Genomic DNA, 12130 nt, shown 5'->3' with positions numbered 1-12130 from the left:
TATATCATATTGGGAGGAATATCGCTCAAGTGTCTCCAAACTGATAATTTTACTTGAAGTGGTGTGTGCTGAGTTTTTCCAAAATGAAGTTATGACTATTCCCTGTGTAATTAACAAGCATTTTGTAGGAGGAGGTCCTCAGCCTTTCTTAAATCTATCATTTTATCTGTCATTAAAAGAGCAGTGCATAAAAATTACAGTTATTTAACTGTCTCTATTATTTGAAGCCTTTTGCAATGCTTCCTCAAAATTTATTCAATTATTCATTCCATAAGTATCTTTTTAATTATTTAAGACACTCTGCATAAAATCTCACCTTCAGGCTGGTGGTCATTTATGCTGTTGACTGTAGTTGTGCCCAGGCTGATAGAAATTTGACCCCATCCTGTATAATATCTGCAGATAGGAACAGTTGTTCCAAACAGATCTTTTGGCCTGGCCTATGATAATGATATGGGGATATAGATTATTTTCTCACCTTTTCAGTGGTGATTGCTATGGGGCTGAGGTGGGCATCTGGCTACCCTCTGTGTGAGTTCCACATTATGAAATTCATGCACGATGAAGCAGATCAGAGATATGCACATTTTCCTTAGACAGAATATTCTCAGATGAGCTTTTCTTGGCTGTAAATTGATTAAATGCATTAACCTACTTAAGGAAAGAATGTGTCAGTCAGAAAGGGACCAACTAGTCTATGGAAGCACAGAGAAGAGTCACTTTACAAAATTTAGCAGCATATACTCAAATAGGATCTAAAGGAGAGAGTTTTAGTCTCCTTTATGAAGGTTTCATTTAGGCTTGTTGCAGTCAAAACTCTAAGGACTAAAATTAACTCCTCTTGTTCGGAGCCCAGCAGAAAAATTGTGTATTTTGGATACCAACAAAACAAATTGCAAAAAGAAAAAAAAGTCATTTTAAAAGAATATGATATTTGATATATCAATGAAGTTTTAAAAGTATTCATCATAAAAAATAAAGCTTTTGTTGGACTTCTTTCACATCTTTGTAGATTTTATTGTTTATATTTTGAATAATATAAGGGAAGTTGGGAGGCACACTAAAATGCTTGTGGCCTCTGAAGGTCTTCATCTTGCCCTGTTTTGATCACATGCTCACCAAGCAATCTTTGTGTTGTAATTTAGCTTCTCATATAGGAGTCGTTATATGGTTTCCTGGAATGGAAAGTTGACATTAGTATTCCAGTCCGTGTAACAGCTATTTTTCCCATCATAAATCAATAAATAGGCATTCTGGTTTTGTGTATTGGTCTGTGAGCTTGTGTAATTTGAGTCAGCCACTGAGGTGTGGGATACTCTAACTGAATGGCAATGTCAGGTATCCAGGTCTGTCCATCTAAAACTAAGAGTCTGGTCAGTGAAACAAAGGAAGCCCTTTCAGAAGCGTCATTTACTTCCTCTTGGAGAAAACATTTGACTTAATTTCTATTTATCAACATCCACCTACATTTGAGGATTAATTCTTCAAAATAGAAGCTTTTTCTCAAGAAAGTACTATATGTTCATGTTTGAGAAGATAGAATAAATATTAGCACCTAGCAAGAAAAAACAATGTGGATTCCAGGTCTTTACCTGCAGGGTTGGAAACCTCTTAACTAACCTCTTAGGAGCAAGCTAAATTAGGAAAGTAAACAAAAACAAACACTGAAGTTGTGGAAGTTAAGGCCCAAAAAGAATAATTCTTCCAATACCACTATGTAGTGTCTTGTTGTTGTTGTTGTTAATCTCTCATTTCAAGGAGTTTAATATTAGAGAACAAGGTAGCTACACATGCAAAACTCATATCACAGAGATATTTTCATATCTGTAATGAAATACAGGCTGGGAGGAGCTAGTTTCATGTAAAATAAATCCCTTGAGAAGAGCATAGACATAGAGTAGAGTCAAGGTTTTTGAAGAAGGAGAGTTCAGTTAGGAAAAATGACATGACAGATTCAGAAATACTCCTCAACAGTTTGGAAACAGGGTTGAGATGTAGAAATGATCAAATGAAATTCAATACGTGTGAAAGCAAGAGATTGCAAACCTGACAGCAATCTACAGGTGGATAATGGATGGTCTTGAAGTCATGTTTGTGATCTTGGCGTTTCACAGCAGAAGCAAATGGGAGCCCTATAATTTTCTAGGTAATGGATGCTTGATGTATCATAAATACTCTCTTCTTTTCCCACAGAAGACAATGGTTTCTGTTAAGTGTCAAAACAGAGAGAAGGAGGTTCTGAAGGCAGAAAGGCAGACTAAAGTGTGGTGGTTTTTTTTAAAAAAAAAATGTACAATAAACATTAGGGTTTTTTTTTTTTCTGAGTGAATGCCCAAAAGTTTTTTTTTTTTAATTTTTTCTTAAAGGGAAATGTATTCCAGAAAGCAATGCTAATCAATCTGCAAACTTATATTGAGAACCTATTATCTGGGCAATTAGTCAAGATGTAGAGGGGAAAGTAGGAATTGATAAAATGGAAGTCAGCCTTTAATTTGTTTACTATCTAGTTGGGAAGTAAAGATTTATACACATAAAAGGTTAACTAGAAATATAAGGCAGAATGTTAAAAATCCTCAGCAAGTGATTTCATCACTCTGGGCCTTATTTTCTTGATCTAGAAACATAAAGCCTGTTCAAAAGTTCTAGGATGCTGAAGTGCCAAAGGAAATCCTCCCACAATTAGGAGTTCAGAGAAGGGAGGAAAGTGTAAGATGGGATAACCAGGGGACACTTTTGGGGTATGAGTCCTGAAGACTAGGTAGACTGAGTTTGCAGGAAAATCTGAAGGACAGAATAGTGTTTGAGAGGATGCATGAAAATAATCTTTCTCTTTCTAAAATACAAAACATAATAGCTTTTTAACATACTACACCTACCTTGACTGTAGTTGCCTCTTAAACACCCATTTAAAAACGAACATATGTCCACTATCTATTGTTCAAAACCAGACAGGTCTTTGGAGTCCCCTATGTGATTTCTCTAACCTTCTGCCCACTAATCCCCTTGACTTCCTCTGCTCCTGCCATACCTAACTGCTCATTCTGCCTTGAACTCCAGATGTTCCTCCTGCCTTAAGCTCTTGCTTTGTGCTTCAAATGTCTTCCCAGGTCACCTTGCTTGCCTGGCAAATGCCTTCCTAATCATCCTTCAGGCAACCAGCAGGAGACACCTCTTTCTTTATGAAGTCTTTTCTACCTTTTTAGTCCCCTCTTGGAGAGTTGATTGCTTCTTCCTTTTGTCATGACTGTTGGTGCACCTACATACCTTTGTTGTAACCTCATCTCATGGCTCAACTCAATGGCTTACTTTAGTCTACCTTTATGTGTTCAGAACCTCCTTCTCTCTGCTTCAACACTTAGCAGAAATTACTGCCTTTTTGGGGGGAAGAGAAGAGAGTATTTATGGTACATCAAGCATCTATTACCTAAAAAATTACAGGGCTCCCACTTGCTTCTGCTATGAGAATAGTTCCCCTATTTTTCTGTGAGTTATCTTATATTAGGTGTTATATGTTTAATTTGTCATTTTCCTCTCAGTCCATGGCAGTGTGCCTAGTTTATAATAGATGCTCACTGAGATAAGTACATGTGAATAAGTTAACTAAGTCCTTTGGGTGACTGTTACTTAACCCTGTCTTTTTTACCTTCAAAATTTAGACCCCTATGAGTCATGTAAAGAATAAATTAGAAATAAGTTGTTGCTATTCTTCTTTGGCCATATTTAGGTGTCTTGATACTAGGAGTATTTGCCTTCAAAACCATGTTTCAACAATAGATTGCTAAGTAGGCATAAATGAAAGTAAAACGAGAGCTCTGCGAAACCATGGCTTTTTTACAAGAAATCAAATTTTATGAATCATTGCCATTTTGAATTTTTACCCCAGTATTTTGTCCTAAGGGCTCTTGTTCACTAATGACTTGGGAAAAAAAACTGCAAAGAGAAAGTTATCAGATCTATCAATTATGCTTACCACTAAAGCTATTGTCATTTTTCTCCTCACAAATGTTAAATAAAGGCCAAGTCAGATTATAATGTAGCTAACATTTTTTCCTTTCAGGATAAGCAAAATAGATGCCAACTAGAGCAGAAAGTATTGCTTTTTCCCATTCTTTAATGGTTTGATGACTGCCTGGGAGGGCCTAACTAGCTTTCTGGAATCAGACAACTTTCTCACTGCCCAGGACACGTCAGGCTTGATGCCATCCCTGCCATTTGAGGATAATGAACCATCATCCACTGTCAGAAATAAGAACTTACTTAATGAATAGGAACGCTGGCAATCATAAACAAGAAAAGTGCTTCAGCAGCATTTCACATCATTAAAACATCTCCAACTTGATTCCTTTTTGTCCTTTTGTTACATTAAAACATCTCCAACTTGATTCCTTTTTGTCCTTTTGTTACATTCTTGCTATTTCTCTAAAGATCTTAACAGATGCTTCTTATTTCAGTAAAATTTGTATCTTTTGCCCACCTCCAACATGTTCTCTTTTATTCTTTTTAAATACTCCAACCATTATAAAGTTTACAATTACATGCCTACCCAGAGTAGAGTGTTATAAATATTGGATCAATGGCCATTTTAATCTTTCCTCTCTGGCTCTTTGAAATAATCTTAAAACTACTTTGAAAACAGTATTTTAAGATTGTTTTACATAGAAATTCTATCATCCCTCAAGAAGCAGTATGGCTCCAATATTCAGATTTCACTGTGAGGCTCTTACCTATCTAATTCATATCTATTTTCAGATTTTGTTAAAAGAAATTTTACAGAGCCTACTCATTCATATTTGGAAGAAAAACATAATATAAGAGACAAAAGAAATGTGTGTGGAGGGGAGAAATAGGTATATAACAACTTAAAGGGTTTGAATTGCTAATTTTTAGTACTATTTTATGTAATACTTTTTGCAAGATTTAAATAGATGCATTGCAACCATTTATAAACTTCTGTATGAGCAGCGTACAAGGACATTCCTAGAATACAGAAAGCACTGAAATCAAATCCCAGTTTCACTTACTTCTAGGAAGACTCCCTAAGGTTTAGTTTATTCATCCAAGATACAGAGCAAAAGCTTTCCAGCCAGACAGACAAGGATTAACTCCCAGTTCAATGTGGACTAACTCTTTGGGTAATATATTAAGCTTTCTGGGCTTCAGTTTTCTTCCTGTAAAATGAAGATTATAGCTGTAACTATATCATAAGGTTGTTGTGAAATGAGATAATACATTTATAGCACTTCTAACAGGACATGGTACATGTTATGTAAGCTTTTTTGATTGTCGCCTACACAATGAGCATATTAATTCATACCCCATGCAATTTTTATGTGGCATAAATTAAATTACAACTAGGATTTTTGTGGGGAGTTTTAGTTTTCAAATCACTTTTCACATGTACATCAAGAACATATTGAATGTGTTCATATCCCTTATCAATAATATAATACATTAATGTGCAAACTGAAAAAAAAATGTTTGACTCTTTACAGAATGACCTATAAAATTCTGTGCTATAAAATACAAATAAATATTGTTTAAAATATGCTACAAAAATAATATTTATAATACTTAACATTTATGTGTCCATCACTATGATAAGTGCTTTATCCACACTGCCTCATCTAATCATCATATAAGCTTTTGAGGAAGGTATTGTTAGCAGTATAAAAAGCTAAGTAAATGACTCAATGCTATTCAGCTAGTTAATCATGGATAAGGCTTTGAACCCAGGCACTTTGAATCCAGTTCTTATGTGAATAACATACCAACTTACTTTTCAGTGGTCAGGAAGTGCCTCTAAAACAAACCAGATAAACAATTCAAACTATGTGTGAAGAAAAGATATTCACTCATCTGAGTCAACTCATTGCTACTTTTTGTTTCTATTACCTTTGATATTCTGGCTGCCTTTAAGATTATATTTTTTATCTTTGGTTTTCTGTAGCTGTATATTATGATATGGCTAGGTATGGATTTCTGTTTACTTATCTTAAGATTCTTGGGTCTCCTTAAAGCCATAAAGTGGTGCCTTTCATTTCTTCTAGAAAATTCTCAGCCATTTTCATCTCAAATAATGTCTCTATCCTATTTTCTTTCCGGGACTCAAATACCGATTAGGCCTTCTCTCTGTGTCCTCCATGTATTTGACCCTATCTTCTGTAATTCCTACCATTGTGTCCCTTTATGACACCTTTTAGATTAATCCTTTTTACACTTAAATATGCATATAAATCACCTACAATCTTGTAAAGTGCAAATTCTGACTTAAGCCTGGGGTGAAACCTGAATTTCTACATTTCTAACATGGCCACTAGTTTGTCTGCTGGTCCATGGATTATACTTTGAGTAGAAAGAGTCTATGTAACTTCTGACCTGTCTATTTACTAATGCTCTTTTTAGCAGTGTTTAATTTGGTCATCAACCCATTGACTGAGATCTCATTTTTTTCTTATTGCTTTGTTTTTAGTTCTAAAACCTCTGTTTGGTTATTTTTCAAATCTAGTGCCACCCAGGTAATGAGTATAGTACCCAGTAGGTAATTTTTCAAACCTTGCGCCCCTCCCTGCCTCCTATTGTACTCTCCAGGGCCTATAGTTTCTATCTTTATGTCCATGCATACCCAAAGTTTAGCTCCCACTTGTAAGTAAGAACACGCAGTGTTTGGTTTTCTGTTCCTGTGTTAGTTCACTTAGGAGAATGGCCTCCAGCTGCATCCATGTTGCTGCAAAGGACATGATGATTTTGTTCTTTTTTATGGATGTGTAGTATTCCATGGTATATATGTACCACATGTTCTTTAAACAGTCCACTGTGGATGAGCACCTGGATTGATTCCATGTCTTTGTTACTGAGAATACCGCTGCGATGAACATACGGATGCAAATGTCTTTTGGGTAGAATGATTTATTTTCCTTTGGTAATGGGATTTCCCAGTAATGGGATTGCTGGGTCGAATGATAGTTCTATTTTCAGTTCTTTCAGAACTCTCCAAACTGCTTTCCACAATGGATAAACCAATTTACATTCCTACCAACAGTGTCTGTGTTCCCTTTACTAAGCAGGCTCACTGGCATCTGTTATTTTTTGACTTTTTAATCATAACCATTTTGTCTACTGTGAGGTGGTATCTCATTGTGGTTTTGACTTGCATTTCTCTAACAATTCCTGATGATGAGCATTTTTTCAGATGTTTGTTCGTCGCTTCTACGTCTTCTTTTGAGAAGTATCTGTTCATGTCCTTTGCTGCTGTTTAACAGGGTTATTTGTTTTTTGCTTGTTGATTTAATTTTCTTGTAGATTCTGGATATCAGACCATAGTCAGATGCATAGTTTGCAAATATTTTCTCCCATTCTGCAAACATAGTGAATAAGTTCATTTTTAAAATGTCTGACCATTCCAATCTGTTTCTGTTCTTTCTGCTGCTTCTTTCTAATTAATATTTTGTTTCTGTGTGTGCTCAGTTAACTTTGTGTTTGAAAAATTATCTATACGAATAATTTGAGGCTTAGAAGAAGGCTTCATTCTTACTGACAGCATTGTTGTTTACTTCTGTCATTTGTCTAGAGCCCCTTACCAGTCTGAGAAGATTTTCCAATTGAGCAACTTGCTGCAAGTTCACATAAGACGTTTACTTGCAGTTAAAGACACCCATGAAAATATAGCCATTCAGAGGATCAGTTTAACAGACAGGGTCTCCACCTCAGGTGACATTGCTTTAACTTCCGTCTTCATAGTTCCTTAAAACCATCAACATGAAAGCTCAATTGCTTTTTACAAAATATATACAAATTTTATTTCTCAACATAAGCTCCATCAAAGTCAAGACACTTTTTTAAGCAATGACAGCAGCCATTTAATCCATCCCACAGAAGGTCCTGGGAATTTTCCAATGGGAGAATTCTATAGGCAAATTATCACTATGACTTGAACCTACCTCTTTGAATTCTCATCTACTCCAGGATTTTAGCCTCATAATTGTTTGTCTCTTTAAAAGTTGTTTGGTACTTTTTAGTTTTTCCTGGATAGAATAGTTTTTCAAAATTCTCTAGCCTGTAATTACTATAATCAAAAATTCTGGCTACATACACTTTATCTCATATATCAATTTTTATTTTATCTTGAAGTTCAATGTTGTCTTTCACTTGGTATCATATCAAATCTTCTTTAAATAAACATCTATTACTGACACTAATACCTACCCCCAGGAATTTATTAGAGATCATGGTTACAATCCAACCCCTGATTTCGTACTCCAAATATGTAGCAAATAGCTCTTCAACATTTCTGTTCCTTGGCCTTTTTCTAGCTACACTTCTTCCAGGAAACCCTAGTAATTCTTCCAAGTGAGGGAATTGAAGAGAGGCAATGGCTTCAAGGAGAAAGGGAGCTAGGGGCCACATGATCTTTAAAATGATCTGAGTGAGTACTAATACTTTTAAGTGAACAGATAAAAATCATCCGTATAACAGTATGTAACTAAATAATATGCCAATTCTCTGGCTACTAATTCTCTGGATTAAGGCCATCTGATTTCTGACTGAGTTCCATTCTTTAGACCTTTTATTTACTCCTCACTGACGTGTTTCTCCTTGTGTGTTTGGGAGAAGGAAGTTTACATTATGGGGAAAATCCTGATACCTGAGTTTCACTTTCATGATAAACTTAGCAAACACTCAGGTTTTGATTCTGCCCAGTTCTGGAACAGAAGAACACTAGCAGAATTATTTTAACTTGCTTACTTCACTAAAAGTTAGCCATTTTACCATAAGTCTGTTTCATATTAGAGAATTTAATTTCCATTGGCATTATTTTAAAATAATATAATTTTTATTCCATATACCGACCAAATTTTTTTAATCTTTTTTTTTATTATTATACTTTAAGTTTTAGGGTACATGTGCACAATGTGCAGGTTTGTTACATATGTATACATGTGCCATGTTGGTATGCTGCACCCATTAACTCATCATTTAGCATTAGGAATATCTCCTAATGCTATCCCTCCCCCCTCCCCCCACCCCAGAACAGGTGTGTGATGTTCCCCTTCCTGCATCCATGTGTTCTCACTGTTCAATTCCCACCTATGAGTGAGAACATGTGGTGTTTGGTTTTTTGTCCTTGTGATAGTTTGCTGAGAATGATGGTTTCCAGCTTCATCCATGTCCCTACAAAGGACATGAACTCGTCATTTTTTATGGCTGCATAGTATTAAAGGAAACAGTAAACACAGGATTTCTATCTTCATCCTTGTTAGAATGATGACATACCTTTTTAAATTTTATTTAGCAACTGTTCATACTTACAATAAATTGCATATTACATTATATAATTAGCACTGATTTAATCAATTGTCTGCTGATAAGCCCAAAACAGATTTAATGAGTAGCAAGCCAAATATATAAATACATATACATATATAATTAAATTAGTGTTCGAGAAATATTGAACATACTATAAAATAACTCATCAATTAGTCGCATTCACACACTTTTGACATGTCCACACACTTTTGACCATGAGCATACTTAATACCATTTAATACGGGATTTACTGGACCATTACATTGTATTGAGAATGAAGCATAAAACACGATTTCTGTCTTTAAAAGATAAAATATGATTGACATCTTGAAAAACAACATACGCACACAAATTAAGTGAGAAGAGATGAAAGGCGACAGAGGTAAGTAGCTACATTAGGGACAGCAGATTGAGGAAATAGGTGAGGTAAATATGAGTACAGTAAAAGCTTCTGCTGAAGAGCAGTGGGACAAATGCCTGGATGAAAAAGGAGATTTGATGTTACTCAGAACTGAAAATTTTTACCTAAGGAATTTGTATTCGATCATCTATTTTGGGGGCATTCTAAATTTCCTGGATAAGAAAAAGCACAGTAAATAAGAGTTTACAGCCATCAGAGATTTTCCCAGTATTACTGACAGAAAGTAAAGAATGAATTAGTGTTGGGCAAATCTTGAAGTAAAAAACAAAAACAAAAACAAATTGTATTCTTTTAAAAGCCAATTTTAAAAATTAAATGCTTTTACTTAAATAGGCCATGTAAAAATAACATGAAGATGTTTTCAGAAAAGGATCACCAGGCCCAATTCCTGAATATTCAGATTTAGTAAGTCTGTGAATACCTGGGAATCAGATAAACAAATCTGGAATAAAGTAATTGTAAGAAAAAATAAATGACTGGTGCAGAATAGTGATAGTAGAAGTAGAGAAGAAATTTATCAAAAAGAGTTTCCCAAAAACAGCCTCAGGAGTATTTGGATTCTGGACATGAAAAGCAAGAGAGGGAAATATCATATCAAAGATAACTTTGAAACGAGCATGTAGCAGTACATAAAAAATGTTGATTGACTGAATAAGTGTTTTTAACAATGAAGTTCACCTTCAGCAGAATAATATAAAAATAAATGCATTCATACCATTAGTCCTTAAAGATATAGTGAGAATGAGAAAAAGTAAAATTACAACAGAATTACTAGCCCCCAATCTCCCCTGTGATGACTGACTGGTAATTTAATTATCGCTGCTAATCAACCTCATAGAAACAAACAAACAAAAAACCTATAATCAAGGGAGGAACTGATCACATCTAATTTCCCTAGATACACAGTTTAGCAGAGCAGAAATACCCAGGCATTATTACCAGGTAGAAATTATACCTGGCCTGATTTTGCAGAGATAACTATTTTCTTTCTAGAGGCAATCTTCAGTTTTGTTAATCTTTAAAATGGGTCACTTCTGGAAGCAATGAAGACAAATAGAAACTTTAGTGTGAAGTATATGACCATGAATCAGAACATTCCGGCTCTTAATTTATTAACTCCTACTGAGTGAATTCCTTTTTGGAATGAGGGAGGAATATACAATCTCACAGGCTTACCTCAAGCAAGTCTCTTATTCTTCCTCAGCCTGTTTCCTATAAAGTAAGAAAACCGAATTAAATAGTCTCTAAATTTATTCTGGTTCTAACCTTGTTTTGAATTTTGTTATAGAGATGGTCAGTCAGGTGCAGCCAGAAGATAAGCCAGAGAAGAGGTTCAGGAAAACAAAATTTATAATACAGGTCCTAGAGACAGGAGGCAGATCATGCCATCCACAGTCACATGGGAAAGCATCTGTGTGGTCAGGAGGCAAAGGACTGGAGTGATCGGCATGTTTAGGGAAGAGCCTTTACAGGGGTTTCTGCAAGAAAGTCCAGGCAGGGCAGGGTGAACAGGTTAGGCTTGGCTAGTTTGAATAGTTTCTGCAGGTTCTGCACTATACTGGTGGTTACTGTTTGTCTGGAGCCTGGCACTGCCGTGATGAAGGCAAAGGAATATTGCCTCTTGGAGTGTAAGGGTCAGACAGAGAAGGTGTGAGTCTGGATTGATTAATTTGCATATCAAAAGCATGTTCCTGGCTGGGCCCTTGCTATAACTAAGAACTGGCTCTCTCTCCTGGGAGAGGCAGTCTCTCCCTAGACAGAAAGAGGTTTTAAGATGTCAAAACATCTTAATATACATACATACACACAAAGCACGTATATTTTACTCATTTTAGTGTGTGTGCCACATGATCAGCCAGATATCCTATAGCGATTAAGTTATATCTGAGAAATCCTTGAGAAAATTCAAGATTTACTTTTGCTAATAACATTCATATAACATTATTTTAAAAATAATAATGACAAATGCTGAATTGTCACACTCTTAAAATTGTTGATGGCAATAATAATAACATCCTTTTTGCACTAATTAACATTAATTCATGAAAAAATAATTATCCTATTTCTCAGGCTTCTTACAAGCCTCTCGAATTTCTTTAATTCTAATATAAACAATATATTTAGTAATTTAAGAATGTCAACCACTCAACTGATATTATTGAAACAGTTTTCAATAATGGCTAATCCTTTGGGTAAGACACTGAAATGGGTGAACTGTATTTTCAAGAGGGAAAAGATGAAAAATGTAACTGACATACTATTCTCACTTAAACATTTCTTAATTTCAATGAACTATATATGTTCATACAAATGTGACACATAAACATGCATATGTCTTGCATCCACATGTTCAGTGTTACCACTGCATGTCTATGCACAAAAGTGTCTCTACTGATAGAAAGGAAC

The 12130-nt window shown here is 35.2% G+C and overlaps 1 long non-coding RNA gene across 1 annotated transcript in view; it reads right to left on the bottom strand.

Moving 5' to 3' along the window:
- Nucleotides 1–987: 987 nt before the first annotated feature.
- The window catches only part of LOC134756713 (uncharacterized), a 204651-nt gene continuing 193508 nt past the window's right edge, over nt 988–12130 (bottom strand). The window contains exons 4-6 of the long non-coding RNA XR_010129805.1: nt 5022–5168; nt 2047–2206; nt 988–1175 (exon numbers count right to left, since the gene is read on the bottom strand). This is a non-coding gene — a long non-coding RNA (uncharacterized lncRNA). The remainder of the gene's footprint in view (nt 1176–2046; nt 2207–5021; nt 5169–12130) is intronic.

Source organism: Gorilla gorilla, chromosome 12, assembly GCF_029281585.2.
Source record: "Gorilla gorilla gorilla isolate KB3781 chromosome 12, NHGRI_mGorGor1-v2.1_pri, whole genome shotgun sequence".
NCBI classification, from domain to species: domain Eukaryota; kingdom Metazoa; phylum Chordata; class Mammalia; order Primates; family Hominidae; genus Gorilla; species Gorilla gorilla.
This window is presented reverse-complemented; position numbering and strand designations above follow the sequence as displayed.